We start from the raw sequence: 6488 nt of genomic DNA, 5'->3' as shown, positions 1-6488 counted from the left end.
GGTATTTATAGTATTAAAATAAAAATATTTAATTTTTTTAGGTTGTAGCAGCTTTCTAGTAGCTGCATTCTCGTATAGTTAATCTGAAACTAGCAAAATTATTGTTGTACATATCTACACAAATTACTTCGTTTGTTATAGATATTACTACAAGTATCTTTAAAGTATTCTTAACATAAAAGATAAAAGTTTTTGACTGCTAAAGCATCAACATAGACTTTTGTTTTTTTATCAAATGTAAAAGTTAAATAAACTACAGCTAACAATCAACTGTAACAAAATAAGGTAAATGTAACGTAGCATTTCTTATATGGGATATGTAAATTTTAACTTTTATATTATTTTTTTTCTCTTTGACTTATAAGCTACATGTAAGGATTAAAATTGTCATTCGACTTTGCTTAGACTCTTATTTTAAATAGATAACCTAATTTGTTATACATCAATAACAAATACAATATCAACTGCATACCATATCAATAGCAAATAAACTATAAAATGGAAGATCACTTTTACTGTAACAAAAGGTTAACTGAAGGCTCTGATGAAACTAAATAGAAAAATTTAAATTATGTAACTTTATATGTAAAATTTCATATGATCTATACTATTCTAAAATAAGACCAACAGTAAAATTTCAAATATAAATCTGTTTTTTTTAGACATTAGTTTCATAATTTATTTTTGATGGCAGAAAACATCTCTAATTTGTAGACTGTAATAAATAACGGTTAAAAACTTCATACTAAAAATACTAGGAGTAGAAAATTTTATATAAGTTTTAAAGCTTCTATTATTATTCATTTTAGCAAAACGAGTTTCATAAATATAAAAGAAGAACTTTTAAGGATATAATAAAAGTTAAGTCAATATTATACAAAATGCTTACGTAATCAATTAAATCACAACAAATTTAAACTACATTTTATAACTATATAATTTATCAATTGCAAAAAGTAATGTGTTCTTTTTGTTGATAAAATTTGTAACAGCTATCTAAGAGCTGTGTAATACGACTAACTATTAGATTTTATCATAATACAAAACGGTCAAAATGTAAATTGATATTGAAAAGACATAAAAACGCTCAAACTGTTTGGTTATAGGACCTAGTGCACGAAGAATTTATCAAGTTTTCAAGTTATCGAGTCGTACACTACATGGACCTTTTAAAGTCTTGTCCAGGAATAATTTATAGTGTCATAATATCAAGAAAGCATATTCTTTCACAGTAACTTAAACTGCTTATTAAAAGTATTATCTTTATTCGAAAACAAAATTAAGTCAGTAAATATAACCTTTTGATTTATGCTTGCGGTTTTACTTGTCTATTACAAAGTTTTAAGTAAATTTGTGTTTTGGTTGTAAGTATCAATAAAGTATGTAACATTATTGTATTATATATGTATATTTGTTTGCACTGTACTTTAAAAACACCGGTTAAAAAGTTGATTAAAAAATTTACTGTAATATTTTTTTATTAAAATTTTCTTATCAAAGAACTATTTCAATATTTGAAAAAGTATTTTGAAAACTATTCAGTATATGCTTACGTATCATTTAGTTTTAAACAGGTAAATTCTTAACAAACAGTACAATAACTGATATGTCTTAGTATGAATCCATTCCACAATTTCCTTAGTTTTTAACAGCTTTCTATCAGCTGTGTATTAAACTATATACTATGTCAACTATTTATCATTTCCAATATTTCAAATTTTAAAATTAAAGTTCCAATAAGTGACAAGTAAATCGATACTTACAGACTTACAAATATCAACTTTCTAACTTATTTTAGGATTGTTAGTTTGTTTCTTACACACAATATCTGGTAATTACTAATCAGTGTAAAGTAAATTTTGATGTTAAACAAAGTTATTATAAGCAAGTTTAATTGCAATTAAATTTTATCTTCTAGTAGACGCAAATTAATACAGTACTTAGTTTAGAGATTAAAAAATCCTAGGTCCATCGGGAAGTCAAAAAAAAAACAAATTTTTTACAGTTACTGAAAGTTTATTTTTGTCAAGTTTAATATTTCTTCGACTTTGTAAAATTGCTTTACAGCTGACAAGAAAACGTGAACAAAATTAATAATTTTATAATATGAATTAAAAAACAATGAAAAAAGGTAAATTATTTAAGTAAACTAAGACAAAAACTTTAAAAATTATTTGTCTAAAGCAGTTAAAAAATGTTTTATTTCAAGAATAATCGCTCAAAAAAACAAAACGCATTTAGAGTCAAACAGTTTAGAAGACTAAAACGTATTTTACAGTGTAAATAAGCAAAGTTACCAAATTAATTTGCATTGCTTATGTATAACGTTTAGTTAGTAGTTTAAATTTATTTTAGTAATAAACTTTTAACTACTAATTAAAAATAGTGCACTTTGTAAAACTAACTTTAAAATAGATTAATGTAGTTTGTTCTAAATTTTATTTTTTCTGAATTAGTGTATTGAAACTAGTAGTTCAAATACGTTTGGTATAAAAAACTGTTAATTTTGGATTAGAACTATTGTTTTAATGTAATCGTTGCAAAAATAAAACAGCAGTTTGAAAAAGGAACCTTAAGATGAAAATTACATCTAACTTCTTTTATTTCTATAATACAACCTAAAGCAGGGTCGGCAAACGGCGGCCCGCAAAGTACTTTTTAGCTAACATTTTTATTATTTTAGCTAACTAAATGTGAAATTTTTTTGATTAAAACTTAGAGTTAGAATTTTTTCAATAAATACTCATTACTAGTGCTTTGTTATTGCTTTTTTTATCATTGATTTTGTTTTAAAAGTATTTTTATACAGATTATTACTACCATTTTGAAATAACTGCGGCCCGAAAAGAATTTTTTCTAAATAGTACGGCTTGCAAGCAATTTTTCTAGGAAAGATTTAAAAGGCTGCTGATCCCTGACCTAGAGCTATGGTTTTTAGTATCATTAGAAACTGAGGACAAGCTTTGCAATTAATTTGACTTTAAAAAAAACGTTAACGTTTGTATGCGTCTTAGTAAAGCTTTTCTTATTTATATGTCTAATCAGAAATTGTGACCTAACAATTTTAGCCAGAGGTTTTTGCTTAGTTTACCAAATCCTTTTCATGGGTTATTTGTTACAGTAATTTTTAATTATATTTTAGAAAATTTTTTAAACTACTTGCAAGAACATGTTTAATTTATCGATCCTTATTTCAACCAATTTTATATTAGAAAAACATACAGCTTGCAAGTTCGTTCTATCCAAAAACTAGTAAATAATTAATAATTGTAAAAGTATTAAAAAAGATATATTTGAACAAAATCTAACAAGTATGAAATAAATTAAGCTGAGAGTAATTTATAAAACTAATAAAACTAGGTGAATTGAGTTTTTGAAGTATAATTATCTTACAGTTTTGCTAGTTGGTAAAAAACTATTGTAGTTGTGTTAGATTGACAAGTTGCTTTCTTAACAAATGTATTAAACTAGTTTAATTATCATAAATCATTTGAATAAAATTGTATTTTTATAAAGGTCTTTTACAGCTACTAGAAAGATGTTCTAAATATTTGCGTAGTAGCTTATTTAGTGAAATCAATTTATCAAGACATAAAATATATTTTAATTATTTACTTTTACCTGTTGTAATATTGAGGCATAACGTAGGCAATGACATTTGTTTTTACAAAACTATTTAGAATAGGAAAACTAAAACATTACTAAATATATTTAACTTACAACTGTATTATTCATAAATATATTTTATAAAACTAAAATAAAACAAACTTTTTTAAAACGTTTAAGTTTATTATAAAGTGTTTATAAAAATTTATAATAAACAACTAAAACTTATACTTTTAAAAATATAAGATGGTATGATATCTTTTTAAGGTGTAGTTTAGCAATATACGTTAACATTTAAGATAAATTTAACAAATTTGCTAGAATAAATTAAAATAAATTCTATATTTTTAGTACTCAAATTTTAATATATGAAAGCAATATTTAAATTGAATAGTACTTTTTAATAACATATATAGACTAATTTAGTAAAAATACTTCAGTTTACTTTGACATATTCGACTTGTTTTTCAACCATTTCACTTAATCACTATTGGTAAGTCAATTAACATTCATCTATGTTTTTATAAAGAAAAATCAAACAGACATAGTATTGATTTATTTTTGTTACAATTAGATTGAACATTTTATTTTGACTTAATCGTATGAAGATCATTTGGTTTGTTTGACACAACTAGTTTTTTATCTCGAATTAAACTAACTTTTTGACATCGCTTTTTTCGATGTGTAAAAATTAAACTAGTCTAAGGTAAAAAGTTTTAATTAGTTTTAATTATAAAGCGTATCTTCAACTTACAACATTTTTTTTTACTGTTTAAATAATTATTTTTTTTAATTTTGTAATTTTAAATAGATTTATTTATTTTTATTGAAAGCATCAAATTAACATTAAATGATTTCAAAAACTTTTTAATTTTTTTTTAATTTTAATGAATTGTGCCTGGTTCACTTAACAATAAAATAAAATAAAAAACATTGCAGCTACTGTAAACTCTGCTAAAAACTAGACTTGTGCAATTAAAATATTTACAAAAAGATAAATAAACTTTTAAAGTATCCAACGATTTGATAATTTGTAAGTAAAAAAGTATACATAAGTATAAAGAATTTTAAATTTCTAAATATATACATATATACGTATATAGACAAAAAAGATTAAAGGCTGTTTGTAGGCTGTGCTTAAAAGAATCAACAGTTATGTATACGTTAAAAATGGAAGGTTGTTTAAATAAGAAGAGTAAATTTATATCGTCTTGTCGACATATGAAAAAGCTCCTCTTAGAATACAACAAATTTTGAAGTGTTTTATAGTCATTTAACTGTTATTTTCGTTAGTTTTAGTTGTTTGATTAGTTAGATGGTAGATCGATTTTTGTACTGAATCTTTGTAATGTACAATTCTTACGTCATCTTGTTTTTCTTTTTTTGTAAACTTTTTCATCTTTGTTCACCAAAGTGCTTTTTATTTTAAATTTGAACTGGCTGAAATTTAAAGACAATCTTTTTGTCTCTTTGAAGCATATGTTCAAGTATTTTTAAAATTGTCATTTCAATAAATTATTTAAAAGCCCTTCAAGTAGGCTCAGTAGAAGGTGTTCAAGTTTGAATATTAACATTATTTTATATATATATTAGACATATCACACTTAACCCAAAAATTTTCTAAATACCGTTTAAAATATCAACTACTAACTAGCTTTAGTAACTTTTTTATTTTATAGCGTTTATAATAATATTTTTTTTTGGCAAATTTGTATAATAAAGACTTACGTACAATTTAACGTCACAACAAGTAGTAGTATTAATCTACAGTTCATAAGTCCAATAGTTTCTAATACCATGGCAATATTTTTAGGTCTTAACTTGTAGCAGCATTCTAGTAGCTGTGTTATTATTCATTGGTGTTGTAAAGTTATGCTTAGTTTTACTTTTTTTGAAAAATTTTTAGTAAACTTTCCTTTAGATAATAGCTTTTAGAGGTTTCGAACTTTAAAAAAGAAATTAGTATATTTTAAACAAAATAAAAACACTTTGATTCATACCTTTTGTACAATATAATGTTATTTTTAAAAGTGTTTTAAAAAAAAAATGGTAGTTTATCTAAGAGAGCATTTTCGAGCAATAAAAAAGAGAAAATACAGTTTGAAATAACAATAATATATAACAAGTTCTTAATATTACTTTAGTGAATATTGTTTTACTTTTGCTCTTACTTCTTTTATTCTCAACTTAAAAAAAAATAGCATAAATTTTTTAAGGTTACTAAATTCATTATCAAATGAGCTGTAAATAATCTATAGGTAACTTTAAAAAATTTTTATAGTTACTAGTTGGTAGGCTTGGTAACAAAGTAGTGAAATAGAAGTTAATAACTATTAAACTGCATTAAAAATTTAGATATTTTTTAAGCAAACGATAATGTGTTTTTAAACAGTAATAAGTGAATTTTCATATTTAAAATTGTTTAGGAAAAGCCTTATAGCTTAATACTTTGCAGTAATAAATAAGATTTACGAACGCGTTAAAGAAAAACCACTTGCAGCATATGAGTTCATGTGTTCTCAAAATTATGATTTTAATATATAGATTAATTTTGTAAAAACCTTCAAACTGTGTTTTAAAGTAACAATAATATCATTAATTTATTTTTAATTTAAAACAATAAAACTAAAAAATCAAATATCCTTATTTTTCATAAGTCACCACAACTTTGCATACCGAGATTCCCTATGTTAGTTTGATGTGTTATACTGAACACGTAAAGTAACATAAATTATAAGTGTTTAGTAAATAAAAGCATTTTTTGTCATGAAACAAGGTAAATTTACTATCTTATTTTCATTTAAACATGAAAAAAAACTTAAAATATATTTTACATAACTTTATTATATCTTTATATTTAAGTTTTTTTTTAATTAGAACTA

Source organism: Thalia democratica, chromosome 5, assembly GCF_965202585.1.
Source record: "Thalia democratica chromosome 5, ktThaDemo2.hap1.1, whole genome shotgun sequence".
Lineage (NCBI taxonomy): Eukaryota > Metazoa > Chordata > Thaliacea > Salpida > Salpidae > Thalia > Thalia democratica.
The sequence above is the reverse complement of the archived record's forward strand: the minus strand, read 5'-3'. Positions refer to the sequence as shown.